The sequence below is a fragment of the Microtus ochrogaster genome, unplaced genomic scaffold, assembly GCF_000317375.1.
Source record: "Microtus ochrogaster isolate Prairie Vole_2 unplaced genomic scaffold, MicOch1.0 UNK50, whole genome shotgun sequence".
Taxonomy (NCBI): Eukaryota; Metazoa; Chordata; class Mammalia; order Rodentia; family Cricetidae; genus Microtus; species Microtus ochrogaster.
Genome location: NW_004949148.1, coordinates 2,147,326 through 2,171,364, shown reverse-complemented (window position 1 = coordinate 2,171,364; position 24,039 = coordinate 2,147,326). Strand labels below are relative to the sequence as shown.

At 43.3% G+C, this 24,039-nt stretch overlaps 1 protein-coding gene across 3 annotated transcripts in view; it reads left to right on the top strand.

Annotated features, from left to right (window-relative positions):
* Window positions 1–24,039, top strand: part of LOC101988417 (E3 ubiquitin-protein ligase RLIM-like) — a 161,327-nt gene that overhangs the window by 2,573 nt on the left and 134,715 nt on the right. For all 3 annotated transcript variants that reach the window (XR_001229472.2, XM_026777248.1, XM_026777247.1), the window contains 2 exons: window positions 9,741–9,804; window positions 23,763–23,884. The gene's annotated coding sequence lies outside the window, so the exon portion shown is untranslated. The remainder of the gene's footprint in view (window positions 1–9,740; window positions 9,805–23,762; window positions 23,885–24,039) is intronic.

The following is a 24,039-nucleotide window of genomic DNA, read 5'->3' as shown; positions in this document are numbered from 1 at the left end:
AACTGTGGGCAGCCAGAGAAGATGACAACCACGTTATAGGAAGAGTTCTCAACCTCTAGTCAGGACACCTTAAAGGCTGCATTTAAGGTATTTGCATTAAAATTAAAAACTGCAGCAAGCTTAGTAATGAAGTAGTAACAAAATAGCTCTCATTAGGGTGGGGTCACCACAAATTAGGAACTGTATTGCAGGGTCACATCAGGAAGACTTAGAACAATTGACCAAGGTGTTCCAAGGTAATATGAGGAGTGGTGGCCTTGTGTCCCTGCTTTTCACCTGTTCAGGAAGCAATCAAGGCCTGTCTTAATTAGGGTTTCCTATTTGCGGCAATGAAACATTATGACCAAAGAGCAAATTGGGGAGGAAAGTGTTTAGTTGGTTTGTACTTCTACATCGTTCCTGGAAGAATGGGGCAGGAACTCAAACAGGGCAGGAGTTGACTCATTGGCCATGGAGGGGTGCTGCATACTGGCTTGCATTCCCTGGCTTGCTCAGCCAGTATTTTTATATATATACAGAGAGATAATGCAGGACCTCCACCCCGAGAGTAGCAACCCCCACCCTGCTCCTGCCCATTGACCACTAATTGAAAAACTGCTTTACAGCTGGGTCTCATGGAGCTATTTCCTCAACTGAGGCTCCTTCATCTCTGATGAAACAAATACAGCAAGGACAAGCCCTTAGTTAATAACCCCAGACATAAGAATCTTCAACTATGAGCATTATTATTTGAAAAAGGATGACATGGGGTCCATTTTATTCCATTTCCTTATGTTTAATTTACGTTTTCTGTTTGTCACTTTTGATTTTGTCAGTTCTTGCTGTTGTTAATAGCAGGGAACTCGTCTGAAAGCCAATAAAGGTCTCTTATGCAGTCTACAGGGTTGAGCTTTTGTGTACCTGGCTATCCCACAATTAAACTCAAGCCTTTTCAAATAGACAGGATGATCTGATGGTGTTCAAATTTTCTCTTGGGTGGGGAGGATACCACTGTAAGTGGGTGTTCATCACCCCCATTACCCACCTACTTTCAGTATGCATTGCTCCCCCAATGCCAGCAAATGGGAACCTTTTGTAGAGGAAAAGAGGAATCCTGACAATTTAAACTGGGAGCCTGCAGGCTTACAGTTGGGGTAGGGTGGGTTACACTAGTGTGGAGTTTCTTCCAGGTGGCTAGTTCATTAAGAGCACAAAGAATCCATTACTGTAAGATGTCAGTTATGTCAGGTAAGTACCTCAAGCCAGTTTTCTCATTTTTTTTTTTGCAACATGGTAAAATGTTTTTAATCTCAGGGCATTTGAATGCCTGTAGGTTAGTAGCTAGCTGCAGCTGTTCTTTCCCAGGAGGCAACTCATTGTAGAAAACGGATGGATCCCGCAATATGTTCCATGGCAAGCAAACTCCAGGCTCACTAAGCTCCTGCTAAATTTCCCTCCTAAGAGAGAACTCCTGGGTCAGCCAACTTCTTGAGTGTTTAGGCGTGCTCACTAAGGTTGTGGACAGCATGGATAGAACTTCCTAGAGAGTGACTTTCCACTTGAAATGACTAGAAAACTTGACAAGTAATTCAATTACTTGAACTCTTCGATTCTTGTTTGGGGGGGAGGATCCCCACACTCTTTGGTGACAGAGACTCCCCCCATGAGCTTGTATGCACTGAGAGTCTCCTGAATATCCTGAGCAGGGAATGCATTTCCTGTCTTGGCTTATTGAAAACTTTATGAATGATTAGGATCTAAAAAGGAGTGTTTTAAAATTGATTAGATATGTGCCTACTGAAGATAAAATCGGTAAGTGGTTAAAGCTGTTGGAAGTGCTAGACTGCCTTCTGTCCATTCTCTTTCATCTGTTGTGTACTCAGTAGGAATTAGCCCCAGAGAGGCTCAGCCACCAAGGGAGGCACATCCTCAAAAGCTCTGGAATAGTTCCCCTAAGACACTTGCTTACTGCCCAAGTCCCTCTGAAAAAAAAAAAAAAAGTTCTCCTGTGTATCCTCTAAGGATGAGTTGTTGTGTGCCTGTATATCCAAAACTTAAATCCAGTGACCTTGAAAGCAGGTAGGATTGACTAAGACAGCTTTCCTGTCCTTCGGGTGGGGCAGAGCAAAGCAAATGAATTTATAGTCCCTGCCTCCCCTTTTCAGCCTGGTAAATTTCTCAAGCCATTTTTCTCCTTAACTGTTTGTTGTTGTTGTTGTTTGTTTGTTTGTTTGTTTTATTTTTGTTTTGGCAAACATGAGGCAATATTTTGCTCCCAGGGTATCTCCATGGTCATCGGCTAGCCACTAGCTGTGGCTACACTTTTCCAGGAGGCAACTCTTTGCTGCAAAAGCAACAGAAGCTGCAGTATGGCTGGCACTGCAAGCGAGCTCCGGGTTTGGTAAGCTCCTGGCAAACCTCACTCCTAAGAAGACCTCCTGAGTCAGCCAGCATCTTGAATTTGGAGGTGCTCGCTGAGGTTTATGATCTGCACAGTTTGCCTAGAGCGTCCTAGAGAGTGGCTTTCCTCTTTAAACTAAGAGGCATGTAACCCCCACCGCTCTCTCCCTCACATGCCAGTACCAGAGGTCCTGGTTTGAGAGACAGAAAGGTACCAGAATTTTTGTAAACTTGGAAGGTTCCCCCACACTCTGTTCCCGGGGACTCAGTTCATATAGTGGTTTATGCTGAGCAAATGGTAAATCTGTTCATTTCTCAGGCTCCTGAAACATTGACTTCAGTTTAAGACCTAAAACAAAAGATTTTTAAACTGATTAGACGTGAGCTTATTGAAGATAAAGTCGGCAGTGGGGAATGCTCTTGTATATCCTAGTCTGGATTTTCTCCATTCTCCTTCATCTGTTGTGCCTTCAGTAGAAATTAGCCCCAAAGAGGCTCAGTTTCCAAGGAATGCACATCTCCAACCACTTTGAAATAATTCTTACATAAGCCCTGATTTCTGCCCCAGTACTTCTGATTCTGTGGCTAATGTTATTTTCCTTAAATTACTTATTTATTCATTGGGTTTTCACTAAGGAAAAACAAACCAATCAGCGAAGATGAATAAGTATTTTTACCTCTTGAAAGACTAGTTTTAATTTACAAGGGAATTGGGAAGAGGTGTCATCCTATAACAATTTTTCTCGAGCTAGGAATAAAATTATTTTACAAAAGGTTTTATAAAAAACATGTCCATGTGTTTACTCTGGGCCTTCCTAATTTCTTTTCTTTTCCATCCTATCTGTGTTCCTAGCACTTTTATTCAGTCCATATGATTTGATGAAACTTGCTTTACAATTTACTTTTGTGTGTGTGTGTGTGTGTGTGTGTGCACGTGCATGTGTTTAAGAGTTCTGTAGTCATGACACAAGCATAGGAGACACAGCCCAAATTATTGGAGTTGGTTCTCTCGTACCATGTGAGATGGGGGTACTGATCTCAGTTCATTAGACATAGCAGCAACTACCTTTTCCTGCTCAGCATCCCAAGGGCCCTTCTGGTCCTGTGATTTTCAGTTTCAAGCAAGATAAGTGTGAGGAAGACCATCATAGAGGATCTAGTAGAAGGCAATGTTGTCTTATCTCAAGACAGCAACATTTCAGAAATGAGAATACAATGAGCAGTTTGCAGATTAGCAGGGGTATCTGGCTAAGAAATTGTTTAGAAGGGAGTCAGTGAGGAGCTGCACCAATCTGACCTTAGTTCTGGCTTGCACAGGAAAAAAAAATTAGCTGTCCAGCACATTTCTTCATATTTTTCTTATTAGAACATTCTTTAATAATAAAAAGGAGCAGTTGGCTATGACTACTTCTTTGCTTCAAGAAATAAACTTTTGCAATCTAACAAAGTCATTTCTGGATTTTTTTTTTTCCTTATGTGATGGAGAAACTTTCTTGTTAGTGGGGAAAACATCTGCACTGCCCAGGTGCGTTCTCTCCATGTGATTCCAGTGGGGCACAGCTGAGCCTGGATTTCTTGTTCCTGTTTCATGAGTTTTCTCCTTATAATAAATAATAATAGAATTGTTTTATCCCTTAGCTAGCCTGGTTATTTCCCTATCAAGCTAATTTCAACACCTATGGAATTTAACATTTTCCCCAGGACTAGAGTCATGATTGACAGCTCATTATTGTGTTACTAATATTTTTCATTATTTGTTTGATGACTTCCTTATTAAGTGAAAATTCCAGCAGTTTGCGTGTGAATCAGAATGGCACCATAGCTGAAAGACTACATCAGTCTCCCTAACACTGTAGCTGACAGCCTAGCTCCTCAGACAAGAATAAAATTGTTAGAATGATTAGCTTAAAATTAATCAGTGCCTATTTCTTTATGTCAATCACTGAACAAGTGGTTCATAAAGTTAGAAAAAGAAATAAAAGATATACCTCCTCCAACAAATTTACTTGCCATTGCTAGGCGTGGCAGTTCACACCTATAATATCAACATTTCTGAGGCTGAAACAGAATTGTCCAATGTTCCAGGTGAATCTGGGTTACATAATGAATTCTAGACTAGCCAATGCTACAGAGTGAAATCCTGTCTCATCAATAATTCAAAGTTTACATTGTTGGGAAGAAAATGAAACATGAATATAGCAGGGACTAAATGGTGTTCCTAATAAGAGAGTCAGCCAGGCATGGTGGCACACACCTATAATTCCAGGACTTGGGATGGAAAGGAAGAGGATCAGGTACTCAATGTCATTCTCGGCTGCACAGCAAGTTTGAGGCTAGACTGAATGGGATATATGAGACTCCACATCAAAAAAAGGAGGAGGGCAGAAAAGAGTGGAGAACTCGATTACACAGTATTTGCCAAACACACCATAGAAATGAGATACAGCATATCTGAAGACAGCAAGAGATGACCAAATAAAGACCATAGGGAAAGAAGGTTGTACATGTGATGTACATTCAATTTCTTAACACTTCGAAAGCCCCAAAGAAAAAAAATATTTTGGAACTTGTTTCTTTGCCAATTATAGCCAGAACTCTAACAAAAAATTGTCACTTGGTAGAGCTGGTGTTTCTTTTTCCCACTCTGCATATTGGGGACCCTTTACCCCATGAGTGGTCATAGTCACATTTCTTTGTTTGCACATTATTTTTAAAGGCTCAGAACTCTTTGTGATGAAAACCAAAATGTTCTGGTTAGAAGTTATTCAGGCCCTGGGAAGGAACCAGATCTAGCCATATCTGGGCAATGATATTTCATTCAATTTTATATTGACCACATCACAGATTCGAGAAATGACTCGATAATTCAGTCCTTGAGGAAAAAACAACCCACAAGACATGATACAGAGAGAGGAAATTTAAATTATAAACCAATAAAGCAGGTATGGAGCCACAGGTCAGTTGGTGAACTGGGTGAGTACAGTACCTAGAACTCACATTTTAAAAAGCCAGGCATGCATGGTACATGCACTTACAATTCCAGAGCTAGGGAAGCAAAGGCAGGCAGATAAATCCTTGTGCTCCCTGACTAGCCAGTCTAAACTAATCAAAGATCTTCAGGCCAATGAAGAGACCCTGCATCCACATATACATAAACACAAAAGCACAGGCACAGTTACTCCCACATGTTCTCATACATGCTTACACACACATATTCACACACATGTTGCCACTCTCACACACACACAAACTTGACTATACTTTATAAAACTTACAACTTTAAGAAGACCAGTAAGAGTTATATAATATCAAGCCTTAATGATCAAAACAGCCAAAAATGTAGAATTTCTTCATCTAAACATATTGAATACATCATTAAAGTGAACATCATAGAGCTGGAGAGATGGCTCAGAGCACATAGTGTTCTTACAGAGAACCTGAGTTCATTTTCCAGCACCTGCATTGGGTGGCTCACAACCACCTGTGTAACTCCATCTTCAATGGGGTCTGATTCCTTTGCCTTCCAGACTCACACCTATATGCATGTACACACACACATATGTGCACAATTAAAATGTAATACAAAAACTTTTTAAAAATGAATGTCAGTGAATTCTTCCTTTGGAGTCCTTTCTACTCTTGGGAGTTCTTCCTCACTTCATTTAAAAAAAAATTTCTGTTCTTAAAAATAAAGACAACTTGTAACTTGTTCAGTCACCCACCCCAGAACAAAGTGAGACAATGTAAGCATAAGACCATAGCTTAAAAATGAAGTGTAGTGTAAGAGGCAAATGTATTTCTCATCCCCTTGATACAGTAAGGAAAGCTCAGGAGACTTCTACTCAAAGATTAAGAATGACCCCGGGGCGGGGGGGGGGGGGGGGGACAAGAACCAGATGATGAAGATGAAGATGACAAAGCCTAGATGGTTCTAGAAGTGGAAGTGTGTTCTCTGCAGCTATCATTCAGCCACCCCCCCCCAACAAGTCTGCCATTGACCAGTGATTTTCCTAGAACTTGTTTTCTAAAGTTTCTGTATATATGTCCAAGTCAGAATGTTTCTTCTGGGCAGTGAAAGGGCCTTGGCTCATCCCAGGGAGCCATTGTTGATGGTTTTGTTGCAGAGGTTTTAGATCTCTCTCCAAAATAGAATGAAGTTCCTTCAGGATTCCTGTATGGTCTTTGTGCATCGAGAGGGTACCATGTCCCAGTAGTTAACTATCTCAGTCCAGTGGAATTGAAGACACCACAGGCCACATTCACTGACTCAGTCTGTCATACCAGAAGTGACCTAGATAGTGAGACGCCATCTTGGAGTCTGGTAGCAACTGATTGGCTTTTTCCCTTCATCAGAGGGTAGAGGGAATGTCCCTAAAACATGGCTACCTTTGCATTCTTGTTACAATACAACCATCAAGGTGAATTGCTTTGTAGATTCTGCCAACACTTCCCTGTACTTTTCTAGGGAAGACTGGCCTGCTTGGGAGGGATTCTGGTTCAAGAAAGACACAGAAAGGACTCTTCCAGGCTTGTGAGGTTTGGTAGACCTATGGAGACCCTGGGTAGAGATTACTGTGGCAGTCTTGGGCAATCTAAGTTCCTAGGTAAGACCAGGTTGTAGTATGGCTGGTGATTGCAATAAAGGGAACACAGAACATTGTCTGATGGTTGCTGTATCTAGATTTACCTACATGGAATTTGGTGTGGCCTAAAACTGTGTTACCAAACCATGATCAATTATACTGGCTCCAGAGTTTACTATCTCTTATTTTCTTTAAGGTGAAAGCTACATTTATAACGTTGGCAAAAGTCTACCATTACATGGGTTCTGGGGATTGAATTTAGGTATTCAGGATTGTATAGCAAACACTTTTACTCATTGATCCACCTTGTCAGTCTAAGAAAAGGAGTTCTGCAAGTGGCAAGATGAAAGGTTCATTCTCCAGAAAGTGATCCTAGAAGAAAGCATCCTTCAGCTTTCAAGGGACTCTCTTTTCTTTTTCTTTTTTTTTATTGATTTAATTGAGCTATACATTTTTTTTCTCTGCTCCCCTCCCTGCCTCTCCTTTCCCATTCAACCCTCTCCCATGGTCCCCATGCTCCCAATTTACTCAGGAGATCTTGTCTTTTTCTACTTCCCATGTAGATTCCCATGTTGTATGACTCTCTTGGGGGTCTTCATTGTTGTCTAGGTTCTCTGGGATTGTGATTTGTAGGCTGATTTTCTTTGCTTTATGTCTAAAACCCACTTATGAGTGAGTACATATGATAATTGTCTTTCTGGGTCTGGATTACCTCACTCAGTATGATGTTTTCTAGCTCCATCCATTTGCCTGCAAATTTCAAGATGTCATTATTTTTTCTGCTGTGTAGTACTCCATTGTGTAAATGTACCACATTTTCCTTATCCATTCTTCAGTCAAGGGGCATTTAAGTTGTTTCCAGATTCTGGCTTTGACAATCAATGCTGCTATGAACATAGTTAAGCACTGTCCTTGTGGCATGATTGAGCGTCCTTTGGATATATACCCCAAAGTGGTATTTCTGACTCTTGAGGTAGGTTGTTTCCTAATTTTCTGAGAAATCACCACACTGATATGCAAAGGGGCTGTGCTAGTTTGCACTCCCACCAGCCATGCAGGAGTGTTCTCTTTACCCTACAACCTCTCTAGCATAAGTTGTCATCAATGGTTTTGATCTTGGCCATTCTTACAGGTATAGGATGGAGTTATTGTGATTTGTGTTTCTCTGATGGCTAAGGATGTTGAGCATTTCCTTAAGCCATTTTAGAGTCCTCTGTTGAAAGGTCTCTGTTAAGGTCTGTACTCCATTTTTTATTGGATTATTTGTTCTTTTGATGACCAATTTCTTGAGGGTATATATATATATATGTCTGATGTGGGGTTAGTGAAGAACTTTTCCCATTCTGTAGGCTGCTGTTTTGTCTTGTTGTCTTGTTGTCCTTTGCTTTATAGAAGCTTTTCAGTTTCAGGAGGTCTTAATTATTTATTTTTTCTCCCAGTGTCTGTGCTGCTGGGGTTATATTTAGGAAGTGGTCTCCAGTACCAATGTGTTCAAGTATACTTCCCACTTTCTCTTCTATGAGGTCCAGTGTGGCTGGCTTTATGTTGAGGTCTTTGATCCATTTGGACTTGAGTTTTGTGCCTGGTAATAGATTTGGGTCTATTTGCATTTTTCTACATGTTGATATCCAGTTATGCCAGCACCGTTTGATTAATAAGCTTTCTACTTCCATATGACATTTTTTGTTTCTTTGTCAAAAATCAGGTGTTTTTAGGTATGTGGATTAATATTCAGGTCTTCGATTTGTTTCCATTGGTCCTCCTGGCTGTTTTTATGCCAATACCAGACTGTTTTCAGTACTTTAGCTCTGTACTAGAGTTTGAAGTCAGGGATTGTGATGCCTCCAGAAGTTCTTATGTTGTACATGATTATTTCAGCTATCTGGAGTTTTTTGCTTTTCTAAATGAAATTGAGTATTTTTCTTTTGAGGTCTGTGAAGAGTTTTGCTGGGATTTTGATGGGCATTGCATTGAATCTGTAGATTGCTTTTGGTAAGATTGCCATTTTTACTATGTCAATTCTACCTACACTAGAGTATGGGAGATCTTTTCACTTTCTGGTGTTTTCTTCAGTTTCTTTCTTCAAAGATTTATAGTTCTTGTCGTACAGGTCTTCTACTTGTTTGGTTAGAGTTACCCCAAGATATTTTATGCTAATTGTGTCTTCAATGGACTCTTTCATGAAAGCTACTTGTTAATGTTCTTTTAAAAGTATCTCTTCTATTTCCTTTTCCCAGGGAGATCCATGCTTCCCCCCTTGAGGCCTCCTTGATACTTAACCTGTCTTGGTTCATGGGCTAACCTTTACTTCACAATTAGCGTCTGCTTTTAAGTGTGTAAATACCATGTTTGCCTTTTGGGGTTAGGGTTACCTCCATCAGGATGATTTATTTTCTAGTTCCATTCATTTGCCTACAATTTTCCTGATTTTTTTTAACCTGAGTAATATTTTTGAGGATAGACTAAGTTGGGTGGGGATGGAAACAGGAGGGATCAGGTGGAGGGTCGGTGAAGAATAAATAAGATAGGGAAAGAAAGAAAATAACCCTTAAAGATTAAATTATTTAACCTGAACTTAATACCTGTGAGGTTTCCAAAGGATGAGTAGAATTACATTTCATGACATGGTTTCTTCAAAAACTATACTGTACCTGAAACCTAACTTTATAACCTGAATTTACTCTCTAGTCTGGCCAAGTGAGTAATATAGTGTCACATTTTGACCATCTTTTTGGCAGGCCCACATGAACTGAAAGATATTCTGCTGTTTCCTTCCAGGGTGAACTGTGTGACAAAGGCTTCCACTACAGTCTCTGATCATCACTACATCCTGGGGTTCCAGGTAAGTACTCTGTGTGATTCTATGTGTATGCTGGTGGAGAGGATAACAAAGCTCTTGAATGGAGCAGTAGTATACTACCTTGTGTAGTTTCAACCACGGCTAGTAGAAAAAGCTGGGAAGTGAGATTCTAGTTGATAGAACCACGTAAGATTGGTATGGGCCTCTAGAACTTCAAGCCAGCATCCTGCTGCAAATGGAGGTAATGAAACATATTTACAGCATGTGGAGGGAATCCCACATCATCCTGCACTTCAGGACAAAATACAAAGGACATGGACACCCACCTGACTACAACAGGACTTTTGTGGGTTCTGTGGCTGACTGAGAAAGGATGGCAAGGTTTCTTTTTGAATGAAAAAAAGAAATAAAAAAGGAAAGGACATGACTTCCCCTAAATATGGTAGAGGAGAAACTTCATTGTAGACAAAAGGGAGAGCAAAGCCAGAGGTAGGGACATCTGGGAGAGTTCAGAGTGCACATGACCAGCCTGAGCTGGGCCATATGGGCAGAGAAGGACGGGAAAGGAAAAAGGGAGGCAGGGGAACCAAAATGGCTGATTTATATAGGGAAGAGCCTCTGGGAAAAGGGCAGCCCAGCCGTGGGCTGGAGAGTTATGGATAGGGGGCCCGCCAGGTAGAGTCTGAGGGATGCTGGGAGAATCTGGTGGCCATTGTCCACTTTAATATGTTAGGTTGGCTCCTGAGCCATTTGACCAAGGGTTTGAGACTTAACACTGGAGGAAGAACAAACATTCATAGTGGGTTGGCTTAGTCCAGTGGTTGTAAGCTGGGCAGCCCTTGCTATGGAATGGTAAAGCTGTTGACAAATAGCAAGAAATTATGTGAAAGGTGGCAGGCTATGTTGACAAGTGGGCAGCTGAGGTCTTCTGAGAACTCAGAGGAGGCCTGCTGAAAGGGTGATCAATGTCCCTGACAGAGAGGGAGCGATGGTCAGTCATAGGCTCAGGAAGTTTGGGTTCTATGGTTTACCCTGACCCATGTAGTGATGAGGCTCCTAATTTAGTTTCCGATAAGGGTCCTAGTACCTTGAGAGGGTACAACGGCTGGGAAGGTAATGTCTCAATTTGGCGGCGAGAATGAGGATCATGTGGAGTCAGATCCCTTGAGTTCAGCTAAGAGACCCATCTATTACAGGAAGTAGTTATAAGGGTAGACAGCCATTTTAGAGTCTGGTGGCAAGAGAAGGGCAGAGGGACTGGCCCTGGGACAAGAGCACCTTGGCATTCAAAGTACAATTCCGCCATCCAGTGGAATGATTTTGCTGTTTGCACCAAGCACTCCAGGTTTTCTCATTATGTCTGGGTGGGGGTGAGGGTGAGGGTGAGGAAATGGGAAGGAGGGAGGCTCTAGTCCAAACAGTGCAAGAAAGGAGAGTCCAGCAGGCTTGCCAACCTTAGGGGTAGCCAGGGTACCAGTGACCCATGTGAAGCACCAGCCAGTCTAGCTCCCGAAGAAGGCAAGGCTCTAGAGCACCAGACCTCAGCTGTACAGGAAGTACAGACAAGAAGATCCTGCAGCAGCCGTGGCTGACATACATGAGAGTTCTCTACCTAGGAATCATCACATGGGGCTCAGGTGTGTGGACAGACTACCTGTGACTCCTTCGTGTCCTCCTAGGAGCAAGGGACAGAGTCTGTCCAAGTACCTGTGGCCACACTCAGTGTCCTTGACTGATTGATTGTTTTTCCTGTCTCCTACCTATACCCACACCTCCCTTCCTGGAACCAGATATTGCACCAGGGACACTGCTTCTTCTCAGGAACTCAGGGTCCCCAGAAATTCCAGCCAGAGGTCATTGACTTGTAGATCCTTTCTTAGTTCATTCCTTCTTTCCATCTGGCCATTGATTCCTCCCTCCCTCCCTCCCTCCCTCCCTTGCTTTCATCCTCCCTTGCTCATTTGCTTACTGACAGCCTTAGCCCATTCACTTTGCTTTCCTCTCGATCTTGTCTTCCTATTTTTCTCCATTTCATTTCTTTCTGTTTCCGTTTGACTTTTACTCTCCTTCAGGACTGCTGCAGGTGGAGTTGAGTGTCCTCTACTGGTCAGTCTATGATTTTGCTATAAAAATTATATCCACAGCATAATCACAGGGTGTAGGGAGTTACTGCAATGGAGGTATGTACTTGGAACCTCCTGGTTGTGTGAGCCTATTGTGTATGTATCAGCAAGGAGCAGAGTGCAGTGTCCATCCTCATGGTGAGCCTGAGCAGAGGCAGCCTCAGTCACGGAAGGAAGGTAGAATTGAGAGGTGACATGCCACATGACCAGGATTCACTACCTGAGTCTCCCTGGAAAACGAACTAACAACAAACCTGACTCAAAGCAGCTCAGAACTCTTGGAGTGTACTCCTCACTAGCCCACAGTATTCCCAGAGAGTGCTTGGGGACAAGGTCAAGAAAAGTTTCCCTGCCCCTTCCCAGGTGATAGCTGGCCTATTAGGTAATCGAAGTTAGGAAGCTGGTCTGTGATTAGTTCGTGGAATAATATGTAGATCATGGCCCAACATAGGCAGGTGGCAAAAGATGAATCTATGGTTCAACTCAACTTGGCAGTTAGCTGGTATATTCTATATATTCTCTCTCTCTCTGCCTGTGTGTGTGTGTGTGTGTGTGTGTGTGTGTGTGCGCGCGCGCACGTGCACACATGTAATTCTTTGTTTCTTCTATGTTAGAAGCAAGGCCATAAAGGGTACAGAAACCATTGTAGAGCGTCCTGCCTCTAAAAGGTGTGTGACACATCCATTCATTTCAAACCTGGAAAGGTTATTGGCATGAATTTTGTAAGCCCTCAGCAGAAGTACACAAGTGGATACATCTGGCAGAAAGTGCTGGGATCACAGAGTAGTGGCATGCAGTCTTGTCAGGAAGTGGGGGTCTGTTCTTACAATACGGTTCTCAAGACCTTTGGCAGGAAAATATTTATGCGGAAGGTGCCAGGACTGATTGATCCATAGATATGGGTAGCATGGGGCCAGTCAGAATTTGGAATAGGCCAGTCACAGGGGAAGAAGACCATTTCCATCCTGGGAAGAATTCCCTAATCTGGGTGTTCATGGAGATGGAGAGTGTGGAAGCACTGACAGGGGTTTCTGGAGAACAGAGACCAGCCATACCCACCACCCCCTGGGCATCACAAAGAGTCTAAACAAAAAAATGGGGGCCTCTACAAGTTCAGTCATTTAGGCCGTGAAGGCTCCCTGTTTGATAGTGAAAATTATTTTCCAAGGAAAAGTGGTAATTCCCCAAGAATCCAGTGATGTCTATCTTCCCTGGATACCTGTGATGTGACATTAATGTTGGTATGAATGTGTGTGTGTGTGCCCACTTGTGGTGACAGGTTTAAAAACAAATTCCTTCTTCTGATAACTACACTCACTTTGTCCTTGGTCATGTGTCTAGCTCCCTGAGAGAAAAGATGGTAAATTGTAGGCTCCATTTGAATATGACCCAATTGCAGCACAAAGGGGGTATACCCTGAGGAATGTGTGGTGTTGACATGCTGAAAGAAGCCAAGAAGCCTGGATTCTCTATTACATGGAGTTCCTTTCAGAGTGTGTAAATGCCATTAGACAGGCTTCTTTGCATCCATGGCGGGTTACAGACATCTTTACCTGACTTGATGTGGATGCAGGTGATAGAAAGGCCCAGATACCAAACAGACTCTGTGACCTTTGGAGAAAGGAAACAAACCACTGTCCTGACATCCAGCAGCTGTGTGGAAAAGGGGAACAGTTGTGTACCAGCAACGAGATCATACAGTGGCTGGGCAAGCTCAACGAGATGATTGGAGCCACAGCCAAGAATCTGACAGGCTGGTAGCAGCTGGATGTACTAATATTTTGTCTTTGATATTTTCAAGTCTCTAGATGAGGGTCCCTGAGAACCTTATCTTCCATCAGAGGCTAAGGTGCCTCAACACAAAAGCTCACGTGAGCTTGGAAGATGGCCAGCAGAAACACTTGATTGCACAGACAGGGTTCTGGAATGCACAGGTTGGGTCTCTGGACCAAAAGATCAAAGGGTGGCAAATGTCCTCACTGTGGCTGAGGAACTGGGACTCTCAAAATGTAAACTGTACTATTTTGTCATCTGTATAAGGAGGACTCCCTTCTGCTAGGTACAAATGCAATGCTGAGTCTAGGCCCTGTGTGACTGGGAGGTTATCTTCCTTGCGCCAACTGTCCATTTGCTAGTTTGTCTTATATAGGGTAGGTAGCCTTGAAATTGAAGCCTTGTTGTGTCATGGAAATACAATGTCTGCACATCCTTAGAAAACGTGTACACTGTATGGGTTACACTTAAACCTCGGTATCAGAGTATCCTGCACACATTTGCCGTTTACACTATTCCTGGCAAGCTATGACAGGGCCTGTACTCATCCCTGGGCCTATTTTCTGCCCAAGGTTTGATTCTGTGGCTTTTCCTGATGCTTGCTTCCAGTTTTGGGGTTCCAAGTTTAGTTTTCCTGTCTGGCCCTTAGACCTTGAGTTTAGACCATGCCTCTGGTGCTTAATGATCTTCATACAATGGGGTTAAGGACCCTGTGAGGTCTGTGAACCAACCCTGCCCCCCATGCCCAGGATTCATATAATAAGACTTCAAGGCATATTTCTGATCAAAAGATGTCAAGACATAACTGTCATTTTGGAGTCTCGTGGGAAGTTGTTGACCTTTTTTCCTTCAGAGAAGGCTGGAGGAAGAAACCCTGAAAGAAGGGTCCCTTGGTGTTCATGATATAACACTGCCTTCGAGCAAAATTGTTTTCTTGCTTCTGCCAACACATCAGTGTGCTTTATCTCAACAGGTCTAGGGGTGAGGGAGTAAGGAATAAAGGGGACAATGTTCCAAAGACAGAACCAAAGGGGTTTCCCATTATCCCAGTTTAGCTAATGAGTGAGGGCCTCACCATTGCCAGACCCTGGGCTTGTTGTACCCCAGAGCAATCATCACAGCGACACAGAAATTGCAGGCTTAGATATTCGGTGGCAGCCATGTCTGTCAAGGTGTAAGGAGCTCTCTGCCCAGGAGTCAGTGACCTTGGAGCAGATATGTGAACAACCTGCTTCTGATTCTCTCATATCCTCCTAGCATCAAGGAGCAGAGTCTGTCTGTAGGCACAAGGTTACAACAGGGTCCCCGGCTTCTTGACAGTTTTTGAACTCTCAACTGTATTTGCTTCTATTTCCTGGAATCAGAATCAATATTTGAGGATCTTATCTCTGTTCATGGACTTGGGGGACCCACAGAAATGCTGCCAAGAGGTCATCTGTCTGTCAGACCTTTAATCCTTCTTTCCTTTCTTCCTCCCTCCCTCCAACTCTCCCTTCTTCCGTTCCTTCCCTCCTCCTTCCCTCACTCCCTGCCTCCCAATTCTGATTCCCTCAGCTGTTCCTCTCTGCTTCCTTTCCTCCCTGTTGCTCCTTGTTTCCATCTTTTCTGTGTTTTGACCTTCTTTTCATTCCCTTTGTACTTTGTACTTTTCTGTCTGCAGGAATTCTGCACCGAGAATCCAATGTCCTTTACCTATCAGCTTAGAGTACACCATTAAAGCCAGGACCCCAGCACAATCCAACTGCATGGGAAATAACTGCAAGAATAGGCCTCAGGTGGAGCATTCTTGTCGGTGAGACAACTGATTATATAAGAGAAAGGGGAGGGCAGAGCCCTTCCTTAGGGTGTTCTGAGTCAAAATGAAGGTAGTTGTGAGACAAGAAAGGTGCCATGATGACTGATTTCAATGCCAGTGACCCATTGACCAGACCCACTAGCTATAAAATGGACTTAAAGCAGGTTATTTCTCTTGGAGGTTTCTTTTTCCTAGGTCAACTTGCTCAGGAGTGCCAGAGAATATCCAGGATCAAGATCAAGAAAGCTCCTCCCCACACACAGTCTGTGATGGCTGCCAAAAATGGGAAGGAGGTCTGTCATCAACCAGAGAAATTATGGGTACATTCAGGCTCAACTTTAGCAAGTAGTAGAGGATGACTATGCTTTTTCTGGACTTGATGGTATGCTGGTGTGTGCATCTGCATGTAAGAGAGGTTATTCTGAGAGTGTCAGCTGCAGACAAGAAAGGTCATTGAAGGTCCAGACACCATGGCAAAGCATCTCACCTCTAGTAAGCATGGAAGACAGATCTAAGTTCAAACATAGAGGGGGCTGTTGATCTGAAGTTAAAGTCCTTAGACCTGGCCCTCAGCTGAAGCACAGGTGGGCCAGAGCTGGGATCATAGAGGTGTGACATCTGGTTGTCTGCTTTTGGCAGGGTACTTGGGACCTTTGGCTGGAAAGTTTGCGGACAATTCCAGAACCAGTCCATAGTTGTGAGTGGTCTCAGGCCAGTGAGAAGTCGGAGCAGACCAGTCACAGGGGAGTTTAATTACAGTCATCAAAAGTGCTCCTTCAGCTGCCACTTGGTAGAGATGGAGAATGTGAAAGTTCAGGTAGGGTTGTCTAGAGGAAAAGGGATTGAGTCCTTTTTCTTTTGGGTAGTCCAGACTTTCTCAATAATGAAGGTGGCCTCTAAAGTCTCAATCATCGATGCTCTATGGATCACACTTGACCCTTGGTGTCAAGATGCCAACCGAGGGTCCTGAACATGTGTGCCAGCTAGAGTGTGCCTGGCAAGATGAGTGGTGCTGTATCCAGCTTTAGGAACAATTTCTCGCCTAGATTTTTGTTTCTGTGTTTTCTCCTGAATCCTCTATTTAATGACAGGATTCCCCATTTAGTTTTGCTGTAGAACTCTTATGCCTTTGTGGAGCTCCAAGAGGCTAATGTTGAGTTCTGCCACCTTGGAGTTTAATGGAAAGATTTTTTTTTATACTCAGTGAAGAATAGGGAAGTGGTCCTGGCTACCTTGGCATTCTTGGTGTAACACTGCCATCAAGTAGAATCGCTTTTCTATTCCTGCCAACATTTCAATGTGCTGTTTCTCAGCAGGTCTGAAGGTGACAGTGAGGCTGATGGGAGCCTCTGGTCCCAAGACTGAAATGAAAGACTCTTAGGCTAGCTTGCCATTTCTAGATTTAGCTGAGGTTCACGTGACCCATGTTGGCCCCAGCCAGTACCATCCTCTGAGTATGGCTGGACGCCAGAGCAATATATTTACCTACACAGAAAGTAGGGGTATTGAGATCCTGTAGCAGCCATGTATGTTAGGGTGGGGAGGGCTTCTCTGCTCAGGAGTCAGCACTTGGTGTGATGATATGTGGGAAATTTGCGATGCCCTCCTAACATCATAAAGGAGAGTCTACCCAAGTGCTGTAAGAACAACAGGGTCCCTGATCCTCCGGGTTTGCTATTTTTTGGCTCCCAAGTTAACAAGCCCTCATTTCTTAGAGTCAGAGTCTGGCCTCTAATAAAAGCCCTTGAATAATACACATACAAGTAATATTTTATGAACTAAGAAGGTTGTGTTTATATATTAAGGTCAACAACGAAAGAGCCCATGAATTTGAGAGTAGGGAAGCAGGGAATAGTGTGGCCTGTTAGAAGGGACATGGGAAGGAGGAAACAATTTAATTATATTTTAATTTCAAAAATAAAGGAAAGTAATGTTTTTGAAGATTGCTCTAATAAGTTTCTGGAGTCGCTGTGACTCTGGATGTGGTAAACTGAAGAGTCTCTGGGAGGTCGATATCCACATAGGTCAGAGGCAAAGCAAAGTACTTACTTAGCAAAATGAATGTCAGATTTTTACAGATTTACTATGTGACTTAGAAACCAAAACAGTGGGTCTTAACTCATGAGAGTTGACAGCTGGTAACTCATTGGGAATGTTGCTCACTTTTTACATTGATTAAAACAAAACCAAACAAAAACAAACAAACCAAAAAACATGAAGATAGGGGTCTTATTATGTAATTCTTGATGATCTGGAATTCACTATTGAAGACTAGGCTAGCCTTAGAGTCATAGATCCAGCTGCCTCCAAAATCCTAGGATTAAAGGACACCACACCCATCAATAAAGGAGGAATTGTAATGAAAGTATCTTAGTGAGTAATTAAAAAATAAAGCACTTTAGTGTCCTGAGGAATTTGAGTAATAGGCCATATATTTTTGAATCAGTCCTTGCTTTCTTCCTGGTCAGCTGTCAACTTTCTACAACATTTCTCCCTTCCTTCCCTCCTTCCCTCCTCCATTTCCTACTTTTCCCTTCTCTCCTTCCCTCTTCTGTCCTTCCCTTCCCCTCTCCCTCTCTGAAGGCTGACATGCTCACTGTGATGACTCTGCATCATTTTCTCTCTTTGCTTTCTGTCTTCTCTGTGTTTTGAGTCTCTTTGTTCCATTTATACTTTTAATGTCCTTCCAGAGTGCTGCACCTATCAACAGCAAAGGTTCATCATTAAAGCCAAGCCTTCAGCATGACCCAAGTCTACAGAGGATAGCTGCAATGATGGCATGAGGGTGGGGCATCGCAACTGGCTTAGCCAAGTGGTGTATAGCAGCAAGGAAGAGAAGGCAGTGTTCTTCTTTAGGGTGAATCTGAGTAGAGACAACCACAGTCAAGCAAGGAAGGAAAACATCAGAGGAAAGGTACCATGTGGCTAGGTTTGACTACTGGTGCCTCCCTGTGTGCAGCCTCTAGCTGCAAAACAGACTCACAGACAGGTCACCACTCTGGAAATATTCTCTCTGCTTAGGCCACTTTGCTTAAGATTCTCCGAGAATATGCAGGGTAAAAGCCCAAAGTCAAGATTGACTGTCCCTTATTGAACTGCAAGGCTCAGGTTCTCCTTGAAGTAATTATGAATTGTGTGTGTGTGTGTGTGTGTGTGTGTGTGTGTGTGTGTGCGCGCGCGCCTGTCTACTGCATTAGAAGCAAAGCCTTTAAGGGTGAGAAGTCATGGCAGAGTACACTACCTGTGTAGTCGTTATGACAGACAGACCGAAGTTCAAAGCATGAATGGCTGTTGATCTGAAGTGTAAGCCCTTTAGAGACAGTACACTCAGCAGAAGTTTAGGTGGGAACATCTGGCAGGGAGTGCAGAGAACACAAAGAATTGGCATCCATTCCTGTCAAGTGGTGAGTATCTCTGCTTGTGACAAGCTGGCCTGGGCCTTGGCTGGAAAGTATATGGAAGGTAGTAGATTGGCTGGAGCCAATAAGAAGTCAGAGCATCAAGTCACATGAAACCTTAATGCCACCCTCATCATAAGAAGGGCATTCTCAGCTTGAGGTCGGCACAGATGGAGAGTTTGAAATCACTGACAGGGCTTCTTGGTGAGAAAGGAAAGAAGTCCTTTTCTTCTAGGCAATACAGAAAGTCTCAATAAGGAGGAGGACAGCCTATGCAGGCTCAGTCCTTCAGGACAGGAAGGCTTCCTGTTTCATAGTTAAAACCATTTCTCAAGGGAAAATGTTAATTCTACAATAATCCAGCAAGATCTAGCCTCTATGAATACATGGGGCATGAAATCTACATTATGGTGTGTGTGTGTGTGTGTGTGTGTGTGTGTGTGTGTGTGTGTGTTTGTGTGTGTGTGTTTGCCTGCTGGTAGTCGTAGCCAACCAGAAAAACAAATTCCTTTCCCAACACCTACACTCATTTAGTCCTGAGTCATGTGTTCAGGTTCCATTGAAAACATCTGAAGGAAATTTGTGTTTCTGAGTTTGTCCCAATTCTGCCACAAGTGACTACCTGAGGCAGGGGTGCTAGTAGTCTGGTGTGGTGTTGACATCTTGGTATAGGTAGTAGAACTAGGAACTCTGGAATGTGTCTAGATGCCTCTTGGTCTGTGTAAATCCCATTAGAGAGCTATCCTTTGCCTGCCTGGAGAGAAGCAGAAATGGGTAGCTGGCTGGATGTACCTGATAAAGAAAGGTACACATACAAGAATGATTCCACACCTATTGCAGACAGGAAACATTGGGAAAATAATAGTTGAAAATGAATGTGTGGGTTAATAACAGTGATTGATTATAAATAGTGAGATCTTAATGGCAGCTGGATAAGTTAAAAGAAATGATTTAGAGTCCCAGCCCAAGGCCTAGTAGGCAGGGAGGACTTGGGATGGACGAAAGGTTCTTCTTTGGAAATTTTCTTGTTCAGAAATCAGGATCCGGTGGAGCCCTAACGTTGCTGGTTCTATGGCGTGTGTGTGTAGGTGACATCTCCCTTGTGCAAACTGCCCACCTTCCTCTGTCCTATGTGATCTCCCAGTCAGGAGTCTGGTGTGTGTGTGAGGAGAGGGTTGGGCAACCTTGAAGTAGAAACTGGCTTGTGGAATGGCTATATAATGTTTGCACACCCACAAGAGGACTGGGCACTCTATGGGTTACCCTAAGACCCAGCTTCAATGTTCCCTCTGAGTGCCATGGACGTGTGGGTCAGTTAACTGGTTCCTGGCAGGATATAGGGGGTTGTGCTCAGCCCAATGTCCAGTTTCTGCCCAAGATTTTCTTACTGTGCCTTCTTCTGACTCATGCTTCTCATTGAGGGTTCCCAATTCAGTATTTCTGTATGATCCTTAGTTCTTGAGAGCATGTCCTGTCCTTGTGTTGGAGTGGGGTCTGTGACCTCCCATACAATATCCATAGAGTAAGATTCTAAGGCTTCAAGGTCTGTCTCTGGCTAAATGAGTCCAAGATTGAACTCACCCATCTTGGAATCTAATGGCATATTGTTTTACTTTTATTATTATTAGTTTTTAATCAGAAAAGGGCGGAGGGTGATGCCCAGGAAACCTGATACCTTGATCATGTTGGTGCAACACTGCCCTCAGGTGGTGTTTCTTTACTGTTCCCACCAACACCTCAATGTTCTTTCTCTCAAAAAGTGAGGGGAGGAATTGAATGAAGAATTTATTAAGGAATCTGTTCCAAAGAGTAAAGTAACAGGGGTTTCATTTAGCCCACTCCAGCTAACACCATTGCCAGAAGCTTGCTGTACTACAGAGCAACAATCATAGCTACACAGGAAATAACAGGCTTGGATTTTCTGTGACAGCCATGTTTGTCAGGGTGGGGAGGGGCTCTCTACCCAAGAGTCAGCAGCCATAATGCAGATGTGTGTACAAAGCATCCAGGATCAGAGACAGGTTGAGCGCCGGTGAGTTCATGTTCCCCTTCTTCTTGTATATTTTTTGAACTTCACCTGTACTTACCCCTCAATTTCTGGAATAGACACTGCCCTTGGGATCCTGGACTCTGTACATGGGCTTGGAGGTCTCCAGAAATATCACCAAGAGTTTGGCTATTTCTCAGTCAGTCCTTCTTTCATTTCTTCATTCCCTTCTTTCTCCCTCAGTCCATCATCACTGCATGCCTTCCTTCTTTCCTATGATCCTTTTCCACTCCCTCGTTTACTACTGACATCCCCAGTCTGCTCTCTGCTTCATGTTCAGTTGCTTCCTTGTGTCTTTCCTGAATTTCGACTTTCTTTTTGTTTCCTTTATTATCTCCTATCATAGAGGACTTCATTTACAGCTCAGTGTGCTATAACTCCCAGTCAGGTGTTCAGCATCAAAACCAGGTCCCCAGCAAAATCTATGGTGTGGGGAATAAACTCATGTGAATTGCAGGCATGAGGGGGTGAAATGCAAGTGGGCATCTTTGTCATGTGAGCCAATGAGTGAGCAGGAAGAAGAAGGTGAAGGCCAAGTCCTTCTTTAGTAGGAAGCTTAGTCAACAAGGAAGGCAGATGTGAGACAGGAGAGCTGCCATGTGGACTGCTTTCGCTACCAGTGCCTCCTTGACCAAACCCACTGTCTTATAAGGAGGTCACCACTCTTGGAGGCCACTCCTTCCTAAACACCTTGCTCCAAATCCCATAAAATTCCTGGTTAAATCTTAGGTAACATTCTTCTCTCCCATTGCTGACTGCCCTAAGTGGGAAGCAGGTTTGATTCCAACCAGTGGAATTATGGGTAAAGCAGGTACCTCTTTTGGCAGTTGGTAAATTGGCCATGGTTCACTATACTTTAAGGTGGTATATGTGTGGGTTTGTATGTTAAAAGTGTTTACTCTGAAGAAGAATTGTGACCATAGTGGTTCAGACACCATGGTGGCACAGTATCTTGTATCTACTAGTTCTTGAAGGCTGATGGTTTGAACTGTAAGCTCTTTATGCACTCAGGCCTCATGACAGGTAGGTGCATCTATTCAGAAATCCTGGCATTGTAGAGGAGTGAATATAGTCTTTTCATGAGGTGGGTATCTTTGTCTATGATACGCTTCCTGGGACATTTGTCTAGAAAGTATATATGTTGAAGGTGCCAGGAGCAGTGCATATGTGTAGGTGACCTCGGGTCAGTGAGAGGTCACATCAGGCCAGTGACAGAGTGTCCAATTTCCATCATTAAAGTGCTCCTTTATCTGGAGCTTTGAAGAGATGGAGAGTTTGAAAGCTCTGTCGGGACTTTATGGAATTAAGGGGGAAGAGTCCTTTTTGTCTGGCAGTATAGAAAGTCTCAACCATGAGGAGGTTGGTTTCTGGAAGTTCAGTCTTATATTCTCTGTGCATCAGTCTTGAGCCCCCAGTCAAGTTGACAGCTGAGGGTCCTCCATACATGTGCCATCTAAAATGTTTCTGCTGGATATGTGGTGTACTTTGCTTAGCCCTAGAACCAGTCTGTACCCAATAATTTGTTTCTGTGTCTTCTATTGACTCTTGTATATAGTGAGGAGACTTCTAATTTAGTTTTCCTGTGTGCCTCTTATGCCTTTAGAGAGGGCCCTGACCTTGTGGAAGAGTATCTCAGTGCAGTGAAACAGAGTAGGCCAGATCTCAAGGGTAAGGTTCCAAGACCTATATCTGGCAAAAGCGGCCAGGATAGAACTCCATTACCTTGAGGTAGCATGGCATGTTGCTTGCTGTTCTCTATCTCTTTATATATCTATCTATCTAGTTCTTGCTCCATCTGTTTCTATCTCTATCTCTCGATCTTTCTCTGTCATCTCTTTTCAGCATCTCTAGCATCATAATCTATCATCTCTCTCTGTTATCTCTGTGTCATCTCTATTACCTATCTCTATCATCTCTGTCACCACCTTTCTCTATATTGTCTCTCTATCATCTCTTCCTCTTTCATCTCTTTCTCTTTCATCTACCTACCATCTCTTTCCCTATCATCACTGTCTTCTATATCTATCATCTTTCTCTATCCTCTCTTTCTCTATCATCTCTATCACCTTCTTCTCTATAATTTCTATTATATCTTTTTCAACCATCTCTTTCTATCTCTCTCTCTTGCTCTCATCCATGGCAGGACAGAGGGAGCAGCCCTGGTAACAGTCTACCTTGGCAATGTTTTTCCCACCACTGGCATCCCAAAGAAAGCAATGTTTTTTTTATCTAATATGGCCATCCATCAGAACTGTGTTGCTGCTTTTGACAAAACCTTAATGTGATTTTTCTCAGCAAGTCTGGGTGAGGTGATGAGGAATGCTTGTGACTCTGGCCCAAATACAGAAATGAAGGGGGCTCCAAAGGACTGTGACAGGTAGAGTTCCATCCACAATCTGTCATCCAAGAGTTCACTAACAAAACTAAGTACCCAAATACAGCCCACAGATACAGGTAATAACTACAGATATGGGGATCAGGCCAGGTATCTTTGTATTGTGATTCAAGTGAGTGTGTAACAGCAATAAATGTAAGGCAGTGTTTTTTCTTAAGGTGAATCTGAGTAGAGAAAGGCACAGTCAAGCAAATGTGAGCTGCAAAAGTGGCAGAGCCTAGGCCGGGCGGTGGTGGCGCACGCCTTTAATCCCAGCACTCGGGAGGCAGAGGCAGGTGGATCTCTGGGAGTTTGAGGCCAGCCTGGTCTACAAGAGCTAGTTCCGGGACGGGCACCAAAGCTACAGAGAAACGCTGTCTTGAAAAACCAAAAAAAAAAAAAGAGGCAGAGCCTGCTTAGCAAAACTAACTGAGCTGTAAAAACTTACATACAAGCAAGTCACTACTCTTAAAGGTGTCTCTTTCCATAGCTACCTTGCTCAGTAGTCCCAGAGAACACCCAGGGCCAGTTCAAGAAAGGACCCCTCCACCTTTGTGATGACTGTCCCACCAGTGGAATATTTGGGAGAACAGAACCCAACCTTGGCACATGGTAAGAATGAGATTTTCTACACCTAATGGTGAGTTAGCAGGAAAGTATGTCTCTGCCTCCCAGGCAAATTCTACCGGCCTGCACCACCACAACCAGCTACTCTTTCTTTCTTTCTTTCTTTCTTTCTTTCTTTCTTTCTTTCTTTCTTTCTTTCT